Raw genomic sequence first — 27,938 nt, forward strand, 5'->3', positions numbered from 1 at the left:
ATAAGGGCTTTTCAACTAAATAATACAAAAATAAAAAATAAATAAAAAATATTTCACAATTTCTTTTTTTAAAAAAAAAAAAGAAAAGAAAAAAAACACTGTGATGTATCAGTATGTTCTCATATTCATAATGTTGATATAAAAAGGGGAATATTTTGAATGGTGACATAATTCGAAGGAAAAAAATAAGAAGAATTCTTAAGGTAAAAATATAATAAGGTTAAATTCTTGTCTGTTAATTTAGCTGTTAGAGGATCGGGTTGATTCTTAACCACATACACTAATGGAAATAACCATTCCTTCCTCCTAAAGCGTATACAATTCAGTATAAGTTCTAAAGATGGATCCATATGCTGAATCTGATCCCCAAACTATATTTTCTAAATTACATTTTATTACTAAACATAATTACATTATAAGTTACTTGTGATAAAATATAGCTTTGAGTAAAATATTAATTGAGATTTAGGATTATCGGCGTTTGTAACATTGGTGACAGCGTTTGGTAGTCGATTGTTAGTTGAAAACTTCGGCTGGATCATTTGGAATTATGGAAATAATTCAGACTGTAAGTTAAATATGATATCCATTGACGCAGATGGGTCAAACATAGTTGACAAGATTTTTCCAATCCGATGTTCGTGGTATAAAATCTTGGTATCAAAAATGAGACCAGCTCCTTCAGATGAGAACCCCCCCCCCCTCATAAACCTTCTCCAGGTCTTAGACTGGTCTTTATTGGAGAAGTGAAACTTTCTGAAATGTGCCGCATTTGTAGACCTAGAAACGTTTGCCTCGAGGCCACATACGCCTAGTTAGTTTTCATATATCGTAAAAGTATCTTACATTCTTCTAGCCAATTTCTTCTTAATATGACTACTTGCACGAAATGTTATCTAGTAATTCTGTATTTTTTTTTCTATTAGTTTCCGTGTCATATTTACTCTGTTCGATTTTATCTGCTATTAAATTGTAGGTTTCGTATACGCCCCTAGAGAAAGAGTGAAGGTAGGATCTACCATCACTAAAACATATCGCTGAACCCAAAAGCCAGGCTCAAGAGTGCATTTCCTTCCACATGCCACTTATAATTGAAAGAGATACCACAAATACCCGTATAAGTCCTCAGAGATGGAAGACGGTATCGATATAGCAAAAAGAAAAAAAAAAAGTTTGAACTGGATAGATAAATAAATAATATGCTTACGCTAAGGGAATGCGCGCGCAACACTTGACTCTAACCACCCGGAAACAGGTAAATAAGCAAACAAGAAAAATTAAAATAAGAAAATTGGTTCCCTTTAATTTTGAACGAGGTCTGATTATTGATGTTGTGTCATTGTATATGCCTCACATTAGTCATTGTCGAAAGTTTTAGATTTTATTTCATTTATTAGCACGTGGTTTCTCTAGTTTCCAAGGATATAAATTTCTTTATAAATAAAGAATACACATCGTGGTAGACAGAGTTTGTAGGTGGTGGCGAAGATGAAATAACTGGATGCACGAGGGCGGTCTCAGGTGTGGCACTAAATGATGGGAGTCTCAGGTGTAGCGCTGATTAAAAGTCGGCTATCGGAAAGAAACAGGAAGAGCGGCAGCAGGTACATAGTTAGGGCAAGCTAACAAGGGAGAGGCTAACAAGTACTTCGAAGGTTCTTGACGTGCGAAATATTGGACGCTCCGACCATCTGATGCTGGCATTAGCTGTCTGCCGTGAAAATGTTCATTTCCTGCAAAACTCCACTGTAAGTAAACGAAATTAGGAACATTTCCTATAAATCAGGTTAGCAGGGCGGTTCTTATGTAGAAGGAAACGCAAAGATAAGATTTCTATCTTGAGAAAATGGAAAGTCTCCCAGGTGGAAAGGGTTCCTGTTTTCTTTATCCTTTGCTACAAGTAGAAAGTACGAAATTCGAACTACACGTGTAAAATTGGTGCTTCAATCTTGCTATTTCACTCTTACTTTTTTTTTTTTTTTTACAAATACTTATCTTAAGCAGACAGAAAGAATGGAAAATACAAATCTTTTAAATATCAGAGTGAAAACATACAAAATATAACGGTATCACCTTCTTACTATTTTTGTCACCACTAATCTCCTAAAGAAAGTGTCTTCATCGACCTGTTAAATGTAACATTTTATTCAATCTTCAATATGACAAATCTTCATTCCGGAAGTTGCTATCTAAAATCTTAACTGCGAAGCGAACGATGTAACTATGGTAACCGATTACATTTGTTATCTAGTGCAGTTAATATCTTGTTGGGTCGTATGGTAGCAATAGGACATTTTTATTATATTATTCTAAGCAAAGTGCAAGCCAAATTTTTATTGTCTAATGTAAGCAAAACTGAATTTGGTTTAGAAAATATAAAATTCAGAAAGAAATCTGGTTTTATTTACTTTTTTTTTAATATGCTAGTGCAGTTAATATAGTGGTTAATATAGTGGTAGTTACTAGTAGTGGTGGTCAGCGGTAGATGGCGTTGGTGTAGTTGCGGTTATTTGAAGTTGGTGGCTGAGTGGTGGAGACAAAGAGTTGTGGAGTGGGTGCCCTCCCTCGATGAGTCTTTGGACTCCCTGAAGGTGTAATAATAATAATAATAATAATAATAATAATAATAATAATAATAATATGCTAGTGGAGTTAACATTATGTTGGTCGTAGGGATGTTATAGACCATTTTATAATGTTATAAAAATAAATCTATGTCATAATTTTCTCTTGTCATTATTTCAATTTGTAGCTTTGAAATAATGTAACTGTCTTCTCCTAAAATGCTACAGAACTCTGTAAGTGGAAGAGTGACCTTCTGAAATGCAAAACACTGTAGAGTCGCAAAGGATGGTTAGGATACGAAAGTTCAGCACTTTCCATGATTTTGCTAAGATGATAAAGAAGACATTCCGATCATTATCTAGCATTACAACATGTTTGGACACATCAAACACAAAAATGAGGAAACGAAAGAAGAAGAAGAAGAAGAAGAAAAGGAGAAAAAGTAAACTGAGATAGCGAATGCTTGAATAGATATCACTAAGCTCCGATGGAGAGAGTTTGCATTTTCCAATGAGCAATTTAATGCCTTTCAAACAGCCATCAAGAAAATGTTTTCGTCACAAAAGCTGAATTGCGTGCATTTAATTGAGAGGCGTTTGTTCGCTCTTTTGTATGGGAAAACAAAACAAGAAGTTAAATTTCAGCGAACAATGTAATTAATTTGATAGCTATTTATAATTGCTCTTCAAAGACTTTTATCTGCATAGGCCATTTAGGAGTGGAAGTGTTACTTGTGGAATGTTGAAAATAGACAATAAAATTAAAGCATAAATTTGGGTATAATTATTAGTTGAAATTTTGACAGAGATATGCCGATGTTGTTTGCTTCATATTGGCCCGGCCGAAGGTATTTTTGCGCTTCAAGCGCGGAGCCTTTGGGGGCACCTTTTTCGTGCTTTCATGCAAAGGCATTTTTCATGCTTTCACTAATGAGAAACCTTAAAATTTGATTGTTCTGAATTTTCATGTATTGAATAATCTAAAGGTTTGATATAAAAATTAATACACATCATAATAATTAAAATGTCACTAATAATAAAAATAACAAAAATTGAATATAGTTACGTTGAATTCAATCTAAAAGTCACATATATATTTACAAGAATTTCTGTTTTCGGACTTTTGCAAATGCAAAGGCGTGAATTAGATCTTCAAATATGATTTTTTTAAGAACATCGTGCTCTATAGAGATAGTTGCCAGTCCTGTCAGACATTTTCGATGTCCTTGAGACATCGTTGATCTCAAATAATTTTTAATAAGTTTTAATTTTGAGAAACTTCTTTCACACGACGCTACAGTTACTGCGAGAGTTAACATGATTCTCAATGCAACGGCCATATTTGGAGCAAAATCATTTGGCAAAATGAATTGCAACACATCTAATGGTGTCCAATCATCTAATGAGCCATCCGAGTCAGTCTCATCGATGTCATTTGAGTTTGTTAGTGCTGCTTGTAGATCCAAACATTTTTTTAAAAGTTCATCTTTAGAAAGTTTTTTTTTTAATTTATTTACATCATATAGAAAACCGAATAGATTACTGTGGTTATGGTAATTGCATAACTCTTTCTTCTACGGAAATGATTATTACGTCCTAGACATAGAAATAAAAATCTACTTTAAATTGCATCTTCAAATCAATTAGGGATTCATCAGGAGCAGAGTTAAAAGTTTCTCGTCGGGGACGAATACGATTCTTTACGGAGAAAAATGGTTGGACCTCTATACCAACGGCAATTTTTTTGGCCTCTTCTAGACACTCATCAAATGCAATGTCCGACCGACATTTCTTTAAGGTTTTTAGGATTGATTTTAATATAAACAACTTGAGAAATGCACATTTTTTCTTCCTGTGCATACTTACTGGCTATATTAATGGTCTTTAAAATATTATGCTGACGACGATACAGCAAGTAAAACGGAAATCTTCAATTTGATTTGCCAATGTTTCGGCTTCATGTCGAGAAATTGGATCAAAGGACGAATCTTGACTTATTTCATCAAGGGAATCATAAATTTCACCGGAATGAAACCTGAAAGGTTTGATCGCCTCTATTCTAGTTTCACTCAATGGCTTTAAAGTTAAGTTAGCCACCTTTTCAATTAAAATAGACCAGCGTCTTGTAGATCCACTCATAAAACCATAGATACCTTGTATTAATCTAAAAAATGAAACGGTGATATGAGATGATTTAGCAATATCATTGATGACAAGATTCGACGAGTGAGCATGGCAAGGAACAAAAAACGCTGGATTATTTTCATCAAGTATCTTTTTTTTTGAACACCCGAATGTCTGCCTTTCATGTTTGAAGCATTGTCGTAACCTTGACCGCACGTATTACTTATGGGAATACCTGACTTTTCAAGTTCCATAAAAATTACATCGGCAAGTTCTGATGAAGTTGTTTTCTCTACCGAAATGAAATTTAGAAAGTGCTCGCAAATTTCTAGCCCTTGATTGATGTTGACAAAACGTATTGTTATTGACCTCTGTTCAATATTGCTTACGTCTGGTTTGCAGTCAACAATTATTGAATAATATTTCGCCTGCTTCAAATCTTCTAATATCTTATTTCGCACTGCCAGAGACATTAGCTGTATTAATTCATTTTGATCAGTTTTCCCCTGAATAGTGATTATGGAGTTCATTTGATTTCATTCTTTGCAGATGCTCTGCCATGACCGAATCAAATTTTGCCAGCAACTCTACTAATTACTATTGTTGCTTTTATGCAATTTGTCTGATGAGCCCCTAAATGGGAGACATTGATGGCCGAGAAATTCGACTATAGCGAATAGTCTTTCTAATACTCCCTGCCAATGACGAGTTTCAGCACTCAAATTGGTTTGCAAATATGAATCTAATGTTTTATTACTAAAAACCCTTTTCTTGAGTTCTATCCATTTTTTATGTGATTCAAAGTGAATTGATGAGGTTTCATGTTCTTTAAGGATTCAAATTTCTCCAGTCATTATAACCATCCTCAGTAACAGAATTTTTTGTCGAACTAAAGAGTTTACAAAAAAAGCAAAATACTTCGTTTTTAATGGGTGAATAAACAAGCCATATTCGATTAATCTCCTCTCCATTTCTCAGCTTCCTTTTGACGCTTGCAACTATAAATCGTCGGTTATTTTTATCTTTAGGGTAATTAATATCTGCTCTTGGCTTTGTTGGTCCTTTTTAAACTGCCTCCCATCTAAATGAATCCGTGATAACAGATGACCAGGTTTCAGGATCCGACATATTACCAACGAATTCATCATCTCCAAGAACAGAATTGATCACACTATCCGCCTCTCCCGTAGACTGACTTGCAAAGAAGGCTCGTTTTTATTGTCTTCGAGAACCCCATTTTCACTTATTACGGATTATCTGAAAGCTGGATCTTCTTTTAAGAATTTTTGCAAAGCCCCCGATTGCCTTTTCATTTCTAATTGAATCTGAGATTTTCTCTTGCGATATTGGTCACCCCATAATTTTTTACGACGAAGCATCTTTTGTTTAACTGGAAATTAGAAATAGTGTTTTAAATTTTATGATAATTAAATCAAAATATAATATAAAGACGAATATTATTGTAATATTATTAGATATTTTTACGGTAGTAATATTTAAAATAAAATTGTAAATATTCAATCATCGTCGTCGTAACGATCGAATACTTTAATCTCCGTTAATTTCATTCCTCTAAGTTTATTTTTAACGAGTTGCGCAATGAATTCATTAAAAAGAAAACATAAATCTATTATAAATTACGTGCAATCAGTTTGAATTACTTGAGGTCGCTGAGCCTTATATATTTCAGAAAAACATTACTAATGGGATTGGAAATACAACCACAAAAATTCCACACCGTGAAATAATTAATTTGACTTACCAAATACAGCCTTGATGATATCGTTGAAACCGACCGCTTTGGAAAATTAACTTTTTAACAACTAGTTAACGTAAAATCACAAAATTTAATTATCAGATGATTTGATTCCTCTTGAAATTCACACAGGAATTATGCAACCGCAAATAACTAGAGACGTTATTTGCGGTTGCGTATAACGTCTCTAGTTATTTGCAACTCTCACTACTGATGCTGTGAGAACGACAGGCCAAATGAGAATAATCTCCTAAAATGCTTCCCTTTTGCAGGAAAGAATGTTTGGAAACATTCTTAGAAAAACATTTCCACGAAGAACCTCGCACTCTGCATCCCTTCCCTCTATTGTTCTCTACATCTGGAAGCTATTAAAAGCAATGTTTCGTTTTACCCCTTAACCGGAGAAAAGGGAAAGGTTGTCGGAGACCCGAACCCTCGTCTATGGTCACCGTTCGGTCATTTTGTTAAGAGGTCAGTAAAAAAATCAGAGGATGTGAGAGAAATTATTTCAAGAAAATAATTTGAAAAAAAAAAAATAAATAAATAAAACAAAAAAATAAAAAGAAACATATATTGGAAACATTCTTAGAAAAACATATATATATATATATATATATATATATATATATATATATATATATATATATATATATATATATATATATATATATATATATATATATATGTGTGTGTGTGTGTGTGTGTGTGTGTGTGTGTGTGTGTGTGTGTGCGTGAAGTTTTATTAATGTATTAAATAAAAATATTTAAGTTATTACGTTAATATTTTTGAAAAGTAAATATACAGAGTGTCCTCAAGTCTAGAAATGTGGAATTTTTTTCAAATAATATATTCAATATATTTCCCTTCAATCCTTTGCAGACGAAGTACCGTGTTTCTCTTTATTCGAGAGGGCATATCGGGATTAACTGTTTTGACAGACGATAGTAATTCACTTTTGTAGATGTTCAGGTTTTGGAATTTGACAGAATAAGATTTTTCCATAACAAAGCCTCAAAAAGAAAAATCGACAGGATTTAGTCAGGAGATCTCGGGGCCAGTTCTGTTGTTTCTCTTCTTCCTGTGCATTGGTTAGGATACATGTTGTTTAACTAGTTGCGAACTGGTATTGTGATGTGTTGTTTCTAGAACACCAAAATTGCGAAACGTTATTGTTTCCAGAGTGATATTGTTGAAGTTAACAGAAAAATAAATATACAATTTTAACTGTTTTTTTTTTGCTAGATGGGCGAAGCGAGAATGCTTTTCATCTTCCCCGTTATCTGTTGAGCACAATATAAGGATAGGGTGTTACTGAGCTCTGATCATGGCAGGAGAGTAACAGCAATAGCCGAGCCTCAGTTAAAACTTCATTAGCTACAGTCCATTACCCTCCCTGGGTACCTATTTTAGTCGCCTCGTACGACATGCATCGGCTACAGTGGAGCTATTTTAAAGTAAAGCTCTGTTTAAAAATTAGAACGATCCCTAGACCACTCGATAGTTGCCGAAAGATCGTCCAACTCAGCGTTGGCTCACTCAGTGACAGGCTCACCCTATCACCGAGCAGAGCCGCTCATATTCCAGGGAAAGGCATCCACCGACAAGGCCCCTCGCGGGCCATGCCGGAGAACACCCTCCCCCAAGAGACTCAAAATGCTCTCTCAGGTCAAACCTCCCCTTCCCCCCCGACTCACCGGGAGAAAAATTCCGGAAGAAACCCGAGAGAGCGAAACTCTCGAAACACTGCGTCCATTTTAGTCGCCTTTTACGACATGCATAGGTTACAGTGGAGCTATTCTTAGCCCGGCCACTAAACGGGTATTCATAATATTCTTAATTGAAAAATAAAAATATTTCAGTTATACAATTAATATTATTAAAAAATATAGGTGTGTAAAATAGTTTGATAGTTATTTAATAAAATTGTATATATAAATAGATAAAATTTTAATATTTGGATATGTTTATAATACATAAAAGCGTTAATAACATTTTTTAAAATTTAATTTGGTGCTTCAAAGTTAGCATTTTACTTGATGATGAAAGAAAAGTTCTGCAAATCCCGCAGAATATTGAGATTATCAAGATACTAAGATTAATTCTTTAAAATGAAGCCAAATAAATTGTCACTTTCACCGATTTCTATTGATGTCAATTGAGTTAGTGATGACAATGGCGACCTTTTTTTTTTTTTATTATTTTTATTTAAGTAGATATTTTATGGTTCGGATCTGTGATGCAGTCATCCAGTTCCGGCCACTCATTTTACCGATCTCTGGTTTTTTACTTGTAATAATTAGAAAAATGGGTAATCCTTTTCATTTTAAAGAAACTTAATGGGAAAAAAAAATCTTAAAATTGAAATGGCAGATGTCTGAAAAGGGGAATTTTTTTTTCTGTTTAACAAGGCGGCGCCATCCATAAAAATTTGCTAATTTTACTTCCGGTACATTTCTTTTTTCTTTCTTTTCTTCCAGGGTACACTTTCTGGTAATCTGAAAATGAATTAGTGTACGTTCTCATTCCTCTGTTGCCTCGATATGTCAGGCAGACGTCCCTGCGTGCAAGTCACTGAAGTTTAAACTTACTTTCTTAATTGTTGGTCCCATGCATGCGATGGCATTGAAAGTGACGTCTTTTTTTTTTTATCTCCCCTGTCCTCTCTCTCTCTCTCTCTCTCTCTCTCTCTCTCTCTCTCTCTCTCTCTCTCTCTCCCTTTCTCCCCCTCTCTTTCTTTTTTAAAGGGCCACAGCGTCATTGTTTCTGATTTAAAAGACCTTTTCTCATTAATGTCTTTTCTGTCGAGGGATTTGAAGCACTTCTTAAATGCACTTGAAAGACGTACAAAAAATAAAAAATAAAAATAAAAAATCCCACGTCCTTCTCTGGCACTTTTTCCTCAACAGCATAGGGACCACAACTCGTTAATGCAATCATTAGAAAAATAAATATTATCACACAAGATGCTCATTCCTTTGCAAACACAAAAGCAATGCTTTCTGTTACTAAAACTGTATTTTGATTTTAATGTAATTTTTAGAAAAAAAATTCTTAAAAAAAAAAAAAGAACGAAAGTTCAAAAAATTCATAATGGAATGTTTATAAATTTCAAAATCTTATAATTTCATTTATAGTATGTAATTAATAATATAATTATGTAACTCTAAATGTTATGTATACAATTTAATAGTACATACAATTATTTTCATCAAGTTCATAAGCGTTGCAGTCTTTGGAACTTTCAGAGCTTCTTGAGATGCTATAAAGGATATTGTTAATCACACACTTATTTCAACTTCATCATCTCGGTTATCCAGATAAATGATATCACGATCGAACATATTCCGGGAATTAAAAATACTGTGCAGAAAGTGCATTCAAATTATTCTTCTCGAAGTCGGAGAAATATTCAGAATCATCTCTTGTATTGGATTCATCTCCTGCATCATTTAGCAAAGTCTATTGATTTGAAAAAGTTAATAATGTCGTGTGTTGTGGTGCAACCGTGTGTTAAACGTGAAGCAAATGACACATGAAATCAATGTCAGACTTCAGGGAATATCGCTCGTTATTCGTGATTTTTCAAATTAGTGTATCACTGACATCGTTGATGTTGGAGGCATTAAGGTCTGTTTAATTTATAGGTTCGTTTTGTTTATCCTAATATTTTCTATAATTTAACTGCATTAACCTCTCAATAAAAAATACAAAACAAATGAATCCTTAATTATGTGCCAACAAGTTCTGAAATGCCGCAATTTTTTGTTGTTTTTTTTTACTTGACTCTTGGACATTTAGCTTTGTAAACCTATATTATATTAGTAGCGCGGGCGGGCTAAGTTTATTATTATTATTATTTAAATTTTTGGTTATTTTTACTTAATTCGGTAAAACCGTGCTCAAAAGACTAGACATCGAAGTTGTACAAATCACTGCTTCATCATCAGCAGCAGCAGCCATTTTCTGTCCACTGCTTGATGAAGGCTTCCTCCAGAGTCCTCCACTCAGTCCCATCTTGTGCTTTCGAATGCCACGGAGTTCAAGCCATCTCTTCAATCTCATACGCATCTCATACCTACCACTAAAATGCGTAGAAACTTGAGAATCAATCCGTATTCATATATAGTTTACCACTTCACTCTATCACATTCTCACGGATATTTTGTGTATTTTATTCTTTTTAATTGAAGCTGATTTAGTGTGTTTCATACGAAGTTGATGAATTTTGCTCCTAGAAACTAGGGTACCCACTCTCTTTACTCATAAACAGACAAAACATCTAGAGAATACATTTCTATAACGGTCGTATACACAAAAGGTAGAGGAACCTATAGCACACCATTGGTATGTAATGCGCAGGTGGGAGAGAATTGAGAAAGAGGAAATCTGTGGACATATTCCTTGAAGACTTGGAGGTCGCGGTTGTTGGGAAACACATTGTGGGCAAGGCTGTTTCAGAGAACAGAGGTGGATAAAATAAAAGGGAAAGAAGAGCACGTTCGTTGTGTTTGCAGTTGGAGTAAAAGGGGTTTGGACAGCTACTGTTGCTGCCAGTGTTTTAACAGATCCTACAAAAAAACTAGAGGAATGGTGGGTTCCCAGTTTATTGGAGTAGTGGCTACGGAAGTATCTGTAGAAGAGATGGAATGCTGAAACACTGTGAGATAGAGATTGAAACGAGTCTGTGTGTGTGTGTGTGTGTGTGATGGGGGGGGGGGTCATCTAGGACCGAAATCCTTCTCTCATGAACAGAAACGAAAATTTTCGAGAAGTTTTATATATGCCATCTCAAACTTGCTAACAGCATTCTAAGGATGGGCGAATCTGGAAATTGTATCGAGTTAGTAATTGGGTGGGTGAAAAATAGCATTTTGAGCAGAAGAGAATGACTGGTTTTTTGGAAGATGAGGAGTTATTGATGTGAGTGTTTATGACAGGAGACTGGAGGGTGCTGTTAGTAGTCCAATAGAGAGATCTGATCTTATTTGGTGATTTGTGTATTACTGACAATAATCTCTTTATAAGAGAAAAGACAAGATTGCATTTTGGTGGCATTGAAGGTGAATAGATTGTACTAGTCCAACTGATTGATCAATGTCTAAGACACTGGCTGTAGTGTCTTAGACATTGATCTGGTTGAAATATCTGCATGGTTTGTGAGAGCAGAGCGTGGTTTTTCAAATGATGAAAATGAATAGAGGTTACTATCAACAGCAAAGTTATGGGAAAAGCTTAGTGATGATTAAGAACAGGTAGTTTATATATGGTGGAAAAAGGGTAAGTGATAGATCAGCGTCTTAAGGCACCCCTGCCATTAGTGTTACTCTCGGAGGGAGAGAGAGAGAGAGAGGATGACTATCCGTCATGACAAAGTGAACAACCAAAAAGAAAAATTGCTACCCAATTACAGAGGTAGCAGCTAAATCGAAGAGTGCAATTTGCTCAGCGCTACTCGATGTTAAACATGATAAAAAGCACTGGAAATGAAAGAGCGACAGCACGTATTGCTGCAAATATTCCATGATATATGGCCACTGGTGAGTGATGCGGACTAAGAAATTAACCGTCGACTTTAATTGGCGGAATCTATAATGGTGGTCGTTGATTAACTGGAAAGCCTATCGGTAGTGAAGTAATAGTTGATTATTGATGAAGTTCTCCAATTATACTCAAATTCTGGAACGACGTTTGTGTATAAATGAAGCGATGACGTCGGAACTTATTGTCCAAGTTCTGGTGATTTCTCTGATGTATTTTTCCCAAAACCTACACCACTGATAAGGTGCTTAGTTTCAGATATAGTAAGAGGTTATTTGCTGTGGTGATATATGGAGGAATTGGAGGAGAAAAATGAAGCCGTATTGGTTTTATTTTGGGTTGTTGTATAATGGTGCCATCTGGACGAGAGAGAGAGAGGGGGGGATGAGGGGGAGCACAAGTTAAAAGAAGGTGCTTCCAATGGCTTTTAAGAATGGACCAAAAGGCACGACTTGTATTTAGACAGGAAGCAAGTTTTTTGCTATTCATCTTTATGAAGTCAGATTTGGGTTAACTGAGAGTTGTTTTGTATTGTATTGTAAACTGAGTTTTTTCTTCAACTGCTTTATCGCACATTCTGTTGAACCAGGGCTTGGAAAGTAGATGATAATTTGGTATATAATTGGAAATGAAAGTCTTCATGCCGTTGAGAATAATTTTTGTAACTGGCTCAGAGCAGATTTTGATTCTAAAGGCCGAAAGTAACAGTCAAATCATTGAAAGAAAGTAGAAGTTCTGGAGATAATCCAACTTTATAGTTCTAAAGGACACAAGGTTGTGGTTGGTTGAAGAGAGGGCATTCTTTATGATAGAAAAGTTGCGTAAGATTATGATGTGCGTTACCAAGAGAGAATAGTTAACTCCTATGATGTACATGGAAATAAAACTACTTTAAAAAGTATTGGGTGGAAAGGGGATTACCAAGAATTCAAGTTGGTAGATGTAGGCTTCCGCATGACGTCTATCTTGTTCATGAAAACGGAAGTCCGTTGCAATTTGAGACATTAATGTCGTCTAGGAAGATTACTTCACGATCTGAATAGCTGGAATGAAGAAAGTCCAGCCAGCTTCATGGAGAAGAAAGTGAAATCAAAATGGCTTTCGGAATTTGGAGAGCTCCAAATACAACAGAGGAAATTTAGGATGTTTACTGAATAGGGCAAGGTCCCCTTTCATTCAGAGGAAACTAAAAGGGCACTTCTAAATTGACCATTGTCTCTCAAGCTGTGTCGAATCTTACCAAGGCAAAGATGCCACCCTTGTTGTAAAAAGAGTCATGACGTGTTTAATCTCAAAATTGGACTGTTGTCGATGATGTACCTGCAATTTCGGTTTCGGTAAAGAAGTCAGGATGTTTGTAAGTGACGTGCATCATTAATGTTGGCGTTTATTCCATCAATGTTATGCTAATAAAGAGGATATCAAAGTAATTTTTTTTGTAGGGATCGAGCATGTTTTGTATATTGTGCTTGACTTGATATTTTATTGGTATTATTATTATTTATTTGGTTGCTTTTTTGAGGAAGATTTATTTCAGTTGCATTCAGTGGGTGGCTCGTGGCTTGAAATCGTGGGGGTGCTGCAACTTTCGAAATATACATACACACTGTAAGTACAGTGTATACGTGTTTGAATATCAAAATTATGGTAAAAATTTAAAAAAAATTAAACATGAAAAAATATTGTTTATTATCGATAAAATTATACAGTTTAGTAATTCAAAATTACTTAAAATAAAATCTATTATCATAACCCCAATAATATTCTAAAATAAAAACTATAACAAATGTTATGTCTTTAATTGTAATGTCCAAATATTTAAAGAGACGGAGTAAACACGATAAGCACTACGAACACTCTACTACTGGCGCAAACTGCATATAAACAGCAGTGGAACTGCTCGACGGACAGTGCCGCATTACGCTAATAGCTCGCATCTCACTATGACGTGCATATGCTTGCGTGTGTAACAATATGACACTGTGGTAAACACAGTGCCGCTAGCGTCCTTCGCCCTCCTAAGTGCTACAAGATGGATTTTTATTGTTTTTTATACAAAATAAGAGAATTGTATAGGATTGTTGATGATAAAATTAAATATTACAAGAAAATATAAATAAATTAATAAATATATTTATATATCGAGAAAAATTGGAGTGCTGCAGTTCCGCAGTGCCTATGCACGAGCCGCCGCTGGTTGCATTGTTACTGTCCTTGACTGTACGTCTCATTATTGATTCAGAGTTAGATGAAAGGGTACAGTAAGGACATGCAGCGAGAGTACATAGACTCTTGGACTTGACACTATAGAGATAGCGACCAGTTTCCTTATAACATGCAGCTGATAGACAAGATTTTGTCTTAATATTCTTGGTTCCCCTCTTAATGGTAAACAACAACAGTGTATGTGATTATAGTTTATCATAGTTCTGATCGTGATCCAACTGAAAACTTGAATAAGCTACAGCAATTAAAAAAAAAAGTCTTTGATAGAAAATGGATTGCGACAGAGATAGAAAATTAGCAAATGCTTGAAACTGATGCATCCCTTGTAACTAATTATATATTAATGACGTTGTAATTAATTAAACACATAATGCATGTGGCATCGTTGAATAATTAATTATTATTCATTCCATTCAGCCTACAAGAATCAGATCATGATTAATAATCGTATTCTTTCTGGTCTTTTATATCTCCTTTCTTGACTCAATATGCGAACTCTGCAGTTAAAAAGGACAGTTGATTGTGTTTTGTTCATATAGGAAATACTGAGTGGAAATACCGCATAGAAAACATTCCCTATGCGTTCTTCTCTTCTAATTTTCGGTGACCTCTCAGTCTATTCGATATATGTTTTGTTGCGTCAGAGGAATGACGGCAATGAGGCCAGTATATTCGGTTTGTTAGTTTCGTATGTTCTGCTGAACGATTTGTCTATTTTGAGGGATGAACCCCCCCCCCCCAAGTTTTCCGGAAGGAAAACCCCTGCAGCTTCGTATGAGACCGACTAACTCACCTTCAGTTGCAAGTCCCTGATAAAGGATCTTAGCATTCTAGAAGAGAATCGAACCCAGGTCTTTCCAACCAAAGGGCATCGTTGAAACAATCTGTTGATATAAGAATCAATCAGTATATACGAGCAAGAAAGCTAAACCGAATACTGCTTTATATTTTTTTTAATACAATGGAAATTTTAGTGAATATATTATATACAGCGATTGATAGATTTTAGGTTTCTCTTATCTCCTCTTGTTGACTCAGAAAATGAAAGTCCATCGATAATTTTTGTAGTCAATTATCACCATATTTTATTTATTTATTTATTTTTTTATCAGGGCTTCGTAGTCATCGAATAATCTTAATCATAACTAATTCTTTGAAATGTATGAAAACTTTTAAATATATCAAATATTTAAAAATAATTTTCTAAAATTATAAAAATATGAAATACACCATTTTTTATTTTATATCATAATATTACAATTAATTTATGACAATTGCTTTTTCTGGGGAGCTCAAAAAAAAAGGATTCGTTCAATCCTATACCCTTGGAGGGTAATGGATGGCAATGCTGTAGCTAATGAAGTTCTAACTAAGGCTTGACTATTGCTGTTACCCTCATGCCATGATCAGAGCTATAATGTAATAGCTCAATAACACCTTATTCCTACACTGTCCTCTACAGATAACGGGGAAGATGAAAAGCATTCTTGCTTCGCCCCTTTAATCCAGTCCTTATAAGGACTTTTTCTGGGGATTTAGGATTGATCGACCGTGAGATGCGGTAATTAATACCCTGGGAGGGTAATTAGATGGTAATGCTATAGCCAATGAAGTTCTAACTGAGGCTCGACTATTGCTCTTACCCTCCTGCCATGATCAGAGCTTTAATAGCGCAATAACACATTATCCCCACATCCCTACACAGTCCTCTACAGATAACGGGGAAGATGAAAAGCATTCTTGCTTCGACCCTTTAAGCCAGTCCTTATAAGGACTTTTTCTGGGTTGAAGGTAGAAAGGAAGAGAAGAAGAAAGTCCTTTTTAGGACTTCCAGGGTAACAAATGGCAATGCTGTAGCCAATGAAGTTTTAACTGAGGCTCGGCTGTTGCCATTACCCAGTCATGACTAGAGTTTTAGCTCAATAACACCCCATCCACACAGATATTCTTCATTCAGATGACAGGATAAAGAGTCAAGGACTCAGTCCATCTCCCAGTTCTTTTAAGAACTTTTTCTGTGTTGAATGTTTTGACATTTAGTTTTGGGGATCAAGATGGCGGAAGATGAATACCGGCATGATGGTTGTTGTTGCGAAGAATGTTTTTGATTTCAGTGGTGATAAGTGAGTTTTAGATTTTGTGGATCTTCTTTGATAGCGGAATACAAGGCAAGACTTTGACTTTTGATGCAATTTTCCGGCCTTTGCCCGTTCTCTTCGCCATTAAAAATATTTCTCAGGTAAGCATATTTGAATACTTTTAAACATGAACCGTTTAAGTCCCGGAGACTTTGTCCAATCTCTGGATAAGAAGTTGGCGCTCGACCTCCTCAAAAAACTGTTGAAGAAATTTGAGGTAGAGTGGCCAGGGTTTCTAAACTTATATTCAGCCACAGATGACTCCACAGAAGAGGACAACTCAACACCAGGGGAAGAAGGGAAGATGAACCTGATAATCTCTGCTCCCACACCAAAAGACGATACTGAAACTCACGCTCGAAAAAAAAAGCGAAAAACACGGGAGACTCAGATAAACGAGGGTATGGAAGAAGATGCCCTCCAAAACTGACCTCCCCACACCCAACAATGAAAAAGTTCCTCCAATTGTACTACGGGAAAAAGAACGATGGACAGCCCTCAGGCCTATTATGCAAATTGCCTATTCATGGGCAAAAAACATAGACGACGGAGTTAAAATCCAGCCTGCCACAGTAGGCGACTACAGACTCCTCACAAAAACCATGGATGAGTTAGATATTACATATCGTACTTACTCACTGAAGTCGGAGAAAAACCAAAAAGTTGTACTCAGGGGAGTAACAGAAAACATCTGCACAGATGAAATAACTGAAGACCTCCACGATCTTCCACCTGTCAAGGTCAGCAGAATGTTACGGGCCGACAAGAGTCCAATGCCCCTAGTACTCGTATAGATACCCAACACACACAAGAACATATACAACATAACAACAGTCTGTGGTCTGAAAATCACAACTGAGCCACTAAGGGAAAGAGCCTCGTCAGGGCAGTGCCACAGATGTTAGAAGTACGGACACGCACAGAAATTCTGCAGAGCAGACTACAAATGCCTCAAATGTGGGAAAAAACCACCCCACAGAAACCTACTCAAAACCCAGTACTTCACCAGCCAAGTGCGTGGACAGCGCCCCCCCCACCCGGCAAACTGCAGAGGCTGCAGTCACTACCCTAAGAATAAAACAGACAACAAAAGGAAACAGATCTCTCAACCCTGCCCACAGGCACCAGAGTCAACGGCTCCCCAGTTGCCTGACACCCAACAAAAGACAACAAAATACCAGCTCTCACAAATGGAAAATACCAACAGTCTGGAAAGCCACCGTCGAAGCAGGACATACGCCGAAGTAGCCCGCTCATCTAAAGATATCCAGCAGGACTAAATTCTTCCAAACATGACAATAGTCATCACAGCCTCATTGGCAAACATGCTTCAAGACTTCAGTACGTGAACCCCTTCACCAAACTCCACAAAAAGATTTCTAAAAGAAACTCAAACCATCTTATCAATGCTTGTTAATGAATAAAACTCGATTACTCCCAGACTCACTAGAGATCTCCGCTTGGAACGCCAATGGCCTAAAAAACAAGTCGCTGGAGCTTCAAGAATTCTCTCACAGATACAACCCTGACATCATCCTAATTAATGAAACTCATCTAAGACCTGCAGAGACAATTCAAAACTGAGAGGCTACACACTATATAGAAATGACCGACTGGACTACAGAGGCGGTGGTACAGCAATATTTATCAGGAACTGCATCAGGCACAATGGAATACTCACCCCCCCCCTCAACCCCCAACTTAGAACTCACCGGTGTCGAAGTCCACACAAACTCAACTGGAAGACTTAAAATCTACGCAGCCTACAACTCCCCTGCTAAGACCCTGCTATTTTCTGACTTGAATGCTGTACTAGGCACAAATGAATTCATCGTCGCTGGGGACTTAAACTCCAAACATCCCTCCTGGAACAGCAGAACCACAAATAAAAATGGTATCCTCTTCAGCTACACAGGATATTAAACAACGCTGTCGTAATAGGACCCATGGAACCAGCCCACCACAGCCCAACTCGCACAGCCGACATCCCAGACATCGCCATCCTACACAACATCAAATACCAGTACAGCATTCAAGCACTGAACGAATTATCATCAGACCACAACCCAATCCTACTTCACTTAGGGAACAAAGACCAGTCACCCCCCCCAAACCTCCATTGTCTGGGAGAAACTTAGAAAAGTACAACCAGAACATATTGGTCCGGTTCCCCATATAAAAGCCAAGAAAGAAATAGACACGGCAATAAAGAACCTCACCAATCAAATCAAGAAAGCCATAACAGCAGCCACAGTATACACGATTACCCACAAACAAAACCGCCTCAAGAAATCATACTTAATAAGGGGAAAAAAAACAGACAAAGAAAAAGATATCACAACATTCGTACTCCCCAGGACAAACCAGCCCTCAACAGATTAAACAAATCTGTCCGAGAAGCTCTCCAGAACCACAGAAACCAACAATGGGACAACAAGCTCATCTCCATCTCTACAGCAGATCATTCCATATGGAAATTCCTAAACAACCTCAGGAACAAGCGCAAATATCCCCCCCCCTCCGCAAGCAGAACAGCACCTTGCATACACAGATGCTGACAATGCCGAAGCCATAGCAAGAAACCTAGAGAAACAATGCAGTCCTGCATATGAGAACCTAAACATCAGCCATGTATACAAGATCCATCGTAAAGTCAGGTTCACAGTAAATCGTCCAGATGTCAATCCAAGCCCTATAATGCCTACCTCGCCTACCAAAATAATCGGCATCATCAACCATCTCAAGATCAAAAAAGCCCCAGGTCCTGACGGCATTACTAACAAAGTCATCAAGGCACTACCACGCAAAGCCATAGCACATATGGCAAACATCATAAACACCATTCTCAAATGGCAGCACTTCCCCCCAGTCATGGAAAATAGCTGACATCATCCCAATTCACAGACCAGGCAAAGACCCACACCTACCTGAAAATTACCATCCCATCAGCCTGCTATCCAATTTAGGGAAAATAGCTGAGAAAATCATCCTCATCAAACTCCAAGATCATGTCAACCAACTAAATATCATTCCACAAGAAACAATTCGGCTTCCGTCAAAATCACAGCACCATCCAACAGATCCATAGACTGGTAGAATACATCACCACAGGATTTAATTGGAATCAACAGACTGGAGCCGTCTACCTAGACATCTCAAAGGCGTTCGATAAGATCTGGCACCAAGGCCTCCTCTACAAACTTATCATTGCTAACCTTCCACTAAACACAATACACCTGATCAAATCATACCTCTCCAACAGGAGGATGCAAGAGGAGGATACAGGATGGTGTCTAGTAACTACAAGATGCCATCCTGAATCTAGAAAAATGGTTTAAAGACTGGCGACTACAATTAAACCCCCAGAAAAGCAAAACGATACTCTTCACAAGAAGACGAGCATCCTCCAAAGGAGAAATCACCCTGATTAACTCTAAAATTCCCTGGAAAACTGAAGTCAAATACCTCGGAATACTTCTCGATAAGCGATTATGCTTCAACAGCCACATCAAGAGCACATGCACCAAAGCTTCAAAAGTTATCGGCCAGCTATACCCCTTGATCAACAGACTCAGCAAACTAAACTCAAGAAACAAAATTCTACTGTACAAGACAGTGATCGGTTCCACAATTATATATGCCTCCCCAGCCTGGAGCGACACCTCCAAGACAAACATCCTCAAGCTACAAAGACTACAGAACAAATGCCTGCGAATGAGTCTGGACGCCCCGTGGTTCATCAGGAATGCCCAGATCCACCGGGACATAAATATCCCCCTACATCTCTCCACTACTACGCTCCCTAGCAGAGAAATTCTTTATGAAGACATCTACGCATCCAAACCAACTAATACAACAAGCCGGAAACTATGACGGTAATGACCACTGGAAACATAAAACACCGAAAGCCATCCTAACACCCAACGACGAGTAACCCCTTCTGCCCACTCAGGGCGAGCTAAAATAGCTCACAAATCTCTCCCATCACTGCTCCGGAAACAGACAATAGGGAATATGAAAGCGTGAAGTTTCACCCTCAGCGCCATATATGTCCTGCGTCCTTTTTCTGGGTGGGCAATAGATGGAAATTTATATCGACCGTGAGATGCGGTGATTAATACCCTTGGAGGGTAATGGATGGCAATGCTGTAGCCAATGAAGTTCTAACTGAGGCTCGGTTATTGCTGTTACCCTCCAGCCATGATCAGAGCTTTAGTAGCTCAATAACACCTTATCCCTACACTGTCCTCTACAGATAACGGGGAAGATGAAAAGCATTCTTGCTTCGCCCCTTTAAGCAAGTCCTTATAAGGACAACTTTTTTTGGGTAACTAGTTTGATCACATGTCATTGTTGTTCGCTTTCTACATATGTACTGTAGTTTGAAAAATACTAATTAACACGTCGTACTACAACAACAAGTTACAGTAATATAATATTTTGTTGATGACAAATCTAAAAATGTTTCATTTTTATTTCGTTTACAGTAACTTAACAGCAGCACTATGACAAGTAGCAATGCTGAAACTCGGAATTAATAACACTACGTCGTAAAATAAAATTTAAAAAAAACTTCACATTCAGAATTTTTAAAGCATTCGGTGTTATCTTGGCAAAAAGAAATTAATGTGGTACTAGAACTGTAAACGCTTTTTAAAGAAAACTATTTGTCCTTGTTATGACTTCGTAGCACGCACACACACACACACACACACACACACACACACACACACACACACACACACACACACACAGATATTCGAGAAAATACTGTACAATCTGATTTTTAGCAGAGAAAAAATATTTAGTGCTGGATATGGTATTAAACTTTCCTTTGCATTAAAAAGAAATAAACAAGGGAATATTTTTCTAGCCTTACATAAATTTCAATCTAAAAAATTTGCACGAAACTAGCTTTTCATTTTATTATTGGAACTCGTTAAGTTGAAAAGTGAAGTTATAGTCCAAGCTGCTTTGCTACAACGAAAACATCTCTGGTAATCCTAAGTTTTTCTGTAGTCCCACGAGAGACTTGAGTACCCCAGAGAATGTGCCTTTCCAAACCAGCAAATATCAGTATCTTTCTTAGTTCTTGTAAGCTGGAAGATTGTAAACATGAAAATACCATCTATTTTTAATCATTTAATCATTCAAAGGATTACACGCCGGGCTTAATATTTAATAAACTTGTTTTCAGCTAAAACACATTTTCTGTTAATGAAAGTCCGTGTTATGTTCGTCCAATAGAATTTATTCCATTTCTGGAGAACTAATAAGGCATGCATTTAAATGCTAATTAAACATTAATGGGTTAATGTTAGAAATAAAATCATTAATAATAAATGCTAATTACGATTAAAATCTGTGGCATATTCATAATAAATGAAGATAAAGCACTAAAATCTACGGCAGTTTTCTTTTTGGGTAGACATTAAGATTCTCAAAGAATAATCTGATTAAAATTCTATTCTTTCATATCAATAGACTTCAAGTATGGATTCGTATCAAGAGCAGAATAATCCATTTAATTATTGTTTGCTGCAAACCAAAGATGTCATTTCGAATGCATCAAATTACGTCAATAGATACGTTTTTTTTTCTTTCCTGGTTTTGCTCTTTCTTCTTTAAATTATATTTAGAAATATAACTTCTGAAGCTTTACAAAGTTGCATTCCTCCATGTTGTTAAGTGGGGTTTTGGAAACTTTCCAGAGAAATAAAAATGCCAAAGTTATGTGGCAAAAGGGAACCGTAAAACTCTGGTGGCTGTATTTCGTTACCAATACTTCCCCCCACTTCCCTCCCCTCGAGAATGCCTAGTGGTATATCATGTCATGAGGGGTCATTACACTATCCCGGAATGATAATCCAGATAGAGTTTATCTTTCATATATTGTTTCTTAGACAACGTTTCAAATTTTAACACCTCATAAAATTATTTATGCATTAAGCTGAATACACTCTCGGATAAATTATTAGAAGGTTTGCACAACGCATTAGGTGTACTGTAAACAAACTGGAATATACTCCTTAGGTGTAAAGGCTGATCTGGGGGGTTATTCTTAACGAAAGTAACACTTTTAGGGAAAAGACTGAGAAAATTACTTACCTGCGTACGGAAGAGCGAAGGTATACATAGAAGAATCATGTTTTCCAGGAAAAACCACAGATCGTTCAATACTAGTGACGTCACTTATCACTACAATTAAGCCACAATAATTATAGCTTATGTCTAAAAAATTATTTATTTTTTATTATTTCCGAAATAATGTAATGTCTTTTCTTTATCTAGTTTTTATAACTAATATTTGCTAATTATTTATTATAATTTAATTTTTTATATAAATAATTAAGATGCAATATTATTATAAAAAAATCATAGATTTTTTTAAAGAAAAGAATGAATATGTTTCAATTAGAGAATTAAAAAGCTCATAGGATATTTTAAAACAATCGTTTTGATTGAATGCAAATCAAAGCTGGTTATTGATTTATTATATAATTTCTAATATTGATTGTGAAGGGATGTTATTATAATTTACTTAAAATTAAAGCTAAAGTCTACAAAGATAAAAACAAATATTTTCAGACTTATAATTATTAAAATTATTCCTTTTCAGTTTTAAATATCACAGCATAAATTAATGCTGTGATAATATTAAGCATAACTATTACTTTAAAAAAATAGATTATTTAACTAAAAAAAAAAACATTTTATAAATAAACAAAATTAAGGGGAGGGAACCCCTCAAAAAGTGTAGTCTACAATTTAAAGTTCGTCACTTCATTATAAAAAAATAATAATTTCCTAGTATTTAAAATTAAATTGGACATTTGAAATAATATTTTTATTAATATTTGACCACTTTAGTATTCCTAATCATAGTTTTTTCACAATTAAATATGAAATTTATTGTATGGGAGTAGATACTCTTAAAAGTAAGATTGTAGTTTTCTTTTACTACCCTTGAAGCGACATTATGACAAACTACACCTACAGGGGACGGGTCGTGGGTGTTGACGTAGGTGGAGCATCAACGTGGGCACAGGTTCGCTAACCCTCCCAGAATCAAGGGTGTTGTCTAGAAATGAGAAAGATGCGACATGTAGACGGGAGTCGACGAACTTTCTTGTTATTCGTAGACTGGTCTCCCTGTATGTGTGTGGTGGGAATAACCAAGACCCAATAGATGACCCGGTCAAATTCACTAAAACAGTTCTGAGAAGCAAAGGACACAATATTTCATCAGTGCGCCAATATTTCCAAATATATATAATAAATAGAATAAAATGAAAAATATGAAATAATTACATATAATGATATATCTCTGTCGTAGTTTTTTTTTTTTTTTTTTTTCAAGTGTAGCGACTGATCTGCCCAAATATTAAAATTCCATATTTGGTGAACAATTCGAGTATTCTTGTTTTTTAGTTGTTATTCAATAAGCATTTTGAGTATCAATTAAAATTTTGTATTCTGTCTTCTGCATCATTAGATGCAAATACTATTGTTGCATAAATATATTGATGCATGAAATTTCATTGTTGCTAATATTTTTGTGATATCTAAAAAATACAACATTATTCAAATAAAGTGATATCGCAACGTCAATTTTTGTTGCCTTCCAAATAATTACAACTGATTTGAAATTGATTTTCATTATAATATTTAAATATTATAAATTGTAATAATTTTCCAAGTGTAATAAAAACCCATTTTTTAGTTTTAAAGCAGAAACGTCTTCAACCAAAATGACGTCATTGAAAAAAACCAAAGAAACTGCTGTCATTGCATTTAGTATTAATAGAACAGATCCCTTAGATGCTAGCGCTGGTATAAGTGAAGAATATCGTTTGAGACAATGGTTATCGGTGAAATTTCTAGATCTCTCCATATTACATGCTTTCTGCTAACGCGAACGAAAGCAGTTTCTGTCGATTCTTCTACTTAATCCTCTAAACCATCTCCAGAGGTCTCAATTAATCCCACGAGTCGTACAGCGAGTCATTCTAATTATAAAGCGAACAAATTGCTTGTTCGGGAAACTTTTGCCTAGTTCATCATTCTCCAAGCATCCAAGATTTATTTCTAAATCCCTATTTTTAATGAAAGCGTTTTACTCTTCGTTTTTTTTTTTTTTAATTTTTTTTATTCACTGAAGTAACTTTTTGACTGCGTGTTTGCGAAGAGTTCGTTGACATAGCAAACAAGGGAAAGAGAGATGGAGGATGCAAGAAACTTGGAACAATTAAAATAGGGATAACAAAAAAAGGAAACTTATTAGAATTAAATTAAATAATACCAAACACTAAATTGAACAACAGCATAAAATTTAATGAGGACCAGCTTCTATTGAACGAATTTATAATTTACACAAGGAGTTCTCCATATCTTGAGAAAAATAAACGTAAACAATAACAACAAAAAAGGACAAATCTTGACGATTTCATAATATTTACGTTTGTCACTAGATGGCGGGACTGTAGTTGATAATTCAGTAAATGGATTTATTTAATGTCGACAAAAAACAATTACGTTTAGAAGTCTATACAGTATTCACATCATTATCATTTTTGCTAGGGCAAGTTGTTGTCATTGATGAATCTAAAATCAGGAGTTCAAGTCAATGTGATATTGATGACATCGGATGCTGTGCAAGGACTTGTTGAAAACCAATCGAATGCTATTGGCAGGTATATAAAGCTATTATTTAATTACGTTTTTTTTTATTATTATACTTGGTTATTGTCACTTTTGTACATTCTTAAGCCTACCAATGTACATTTTCATTATTTTCACAATTCTTGTAATTCTTTTCACACTTTAATCCTCCTTTGAATAATTTTAAGCGTAATTTATAATCAAAATTTACAATTTCAGTTAATAATTTACATTTAATATTCTTAATTACTGTAAATTTAATTTATTTAATTAGAAAATCATTTGGAATTAAATATCAAGATGTTATATTTAATTTCGAATTTTTCATTAGCTCACGTATTGACGCATTCAGCTAATGAACGTCTCGATGCCCTTTGAATGAAAAGATCTGGGTTCGAATCTCGTCCAAGATACGCAGAACCTTTATCGGGACTTTTTTTTTCCAAGTGAAAGTGAGTTTACCAGAGTCGTGTGAAGTAATAGGGAGCTCATCCCCGAAATTCGTGTTTTCATCTCACAAAACAGGCAAACAGGACTGAAGAACACGCGCCAATAATGTAGTAGAGTCTACTAAGTAGACAATATAGATAGGATTAACTTCCTATCATAAGAAATAATTAGATTTTTTTAGAAACCTAAATTGCTTAGCTTTGGGGAAAATAAACCTTAGTTGTTAAGCCTAACAATAATGGGAAGATGGATTGATATTTTCCAATGCTATTCTTAGCATGGTTTTTGATGGAACTGCAGTCTTTTTGAAAGGGCATCCTGCTGAGAACAACTTGGAACTCTCAAAAACAATCTTTATAGTTGGTTTGATTGTTTCTTTAATTTCAAATATTTCAAGGTAGCCTCTTTAGCTTGCTGGATCCCATGCTTTCAGCTGCTAATATATCAATGTGTCAGTTACTGAGAATACTTCGAAATCAGATTATTAAACTTGTGAAATCAAACAACAAAAATGATTTATCGCGTTTTCTTGATTTTTCTTTGTTCGTTCCTTCCACCAATAAACTTAGTAACTGTGGCTTTTTAGCTTAGCTTTTTTTTCCCCACTCCTATCAAAAACTTATCGATTGCTGCTGTTCAGAATAAAGCACACATTCTCTCTCTCTCTCTCTCTCGTATATACTGTAGTACAGTATTTAGTTTGAACAGTTTAATTTTCAAGAAAGGAGACTTAAACCTATTAATATTTTTACTGTATATATGGAAATCTATTTTTATTAAATACAGTTAATATATTTAAAAGACCTATTAGTCTTATTGGTGTTATAGATAGTCTAATGAAAAAAAAAATTAGGAATCTTATCTAGAATGTCCTCGAGAGGCATCACTTGTTAAGAAGGACATAGCATCGTTTCACTGGAGAGGGAAGGAGGGGGAAGATCGATTATGATAGGCTTGCATATTTTTTATGAGGTCACGAGGGAAGATGACCAAGGTAATCGCTGACGTGATTTATTGAAAACGTTTTAAAGGGGATTTTAAATACTACATTAAGAGCTAAGTGGTTAGGAGCGAGGCATCCCAGGGTGCAGTGTTAAGGTCACTGTTGTTTAATATACTCATATATGATTTATGTTTCAGTATTTAGATTAAAATTTCTATTTGCTGAGGATAGAAACCTGTCTGGAGTAGTCAATTTTTTCCAGATCTCATTTTTTTGTAGGATGAACTTTACAAGGTGTGGACGAGTGAATAGAAATGATGGAAAATGGGTTTAAAATTTAATGTGAACCAATGCAAGTACATTCAGTTCAGTAAGAAGATAATATTAGATAGACAGATATTTTGACTGATATGGAATTTGAGTTCGGTATTGGTGAAACAGGGCCTATATTGCATCACGGCTCACAACTTTACCTCTCAAGGTTTTTAAGGCATGTCAGGAAACATTCAGAGAAGATTCATCCAGTGCGTAGAAGAGGGGGGGGGGGGGGGACTGTAACATGACAGTTATGAAAATCGGTGTTGGTTAGTTCAGTTATTCTCACAATGGTTAAAGACTAGACTTAGTTAAAAAACGTTTATAGTTAATTCGGAGCATATGAAGAGATAAGAAGGTTATATATGCGTAATAGTCTTTATTAGTGTCGTACATAGGCAAATTTATGCAACTTTTAGAGTCTCCATAGCTCAGTAAGTATAGAGAAATCCCTCTCTCTCTCTCTCTCTCTCTCTCTCTCTCTATATATATATATATATATATATATATATATTGATACAGCGCCCAATTTCCTCCTTCAAGGCGTGGGTGGTCGTGGGCTTGTTGGCATAAACCTTAGACTTTAAAAAAACCCAAAGAAAAAAGTCCAACGGCGTTAAGTCACATGATCTGGGTGGCCAATTCTGATCACCAAAACGGGAAATTACACTACCAGGAAATGACTCATGCAGTAATTGAATTGTTTCTCGGGCTGTATGGCACGTGGCACCGTCTTGTTGAAACCACATGTCGCCACATATCTTGCAATTTAGGCACAAAAAACTGGATTATCATGTCGCGACAGCGAGCACCATTAACTGTTATTGCCTTACCAGCCGCATTTTCGAAGAAGAATGGACCGATGATACCTCCAGCCCAAAATCCGCACCAAACAGTGACACGTTGTGGATGCATTTGTTTCTCAACAATCACTCGTGGATTTTCTGAACCCCAAATGCAACAATTTTGTCGATTAACGAAGCCATCAAGATGAAAATGAGCCTCATCGCTGAAGATGATTTTGTTCGAAAAATAAGCATCCACTTGTTGTTGTTCCATAATCCATTCAACGAACTCTCTCCTCTGTGTGTGGTCATTTTTAATAACCCTGAACTGTCAGCTGTCACGCTGTCTTTTTTTTTCTCGTTGGCAACACTTTACCGCACAGATGGCGCTAAATTTAAATCTTGCGTGAATTTTGGGACACCCCGTATATATATAT

This window comes from Typopeltis vanoorti, chromosome 2 (genome assembly GCF_054136105.1).
Source record: "Typopeltis vanoorti isolate ZY-2024b chromosome 2, IOZ_Tvanoo_1.0, whole genome shotgun sequence".
Taxonomy (NCBI): domain Eukaryota; kingdom Metazoa; phylum Arthropoda; class Arachnida; order Uropygi; family Thelyphonidae; genus Typopeltis; species Typopeltis vanoorti.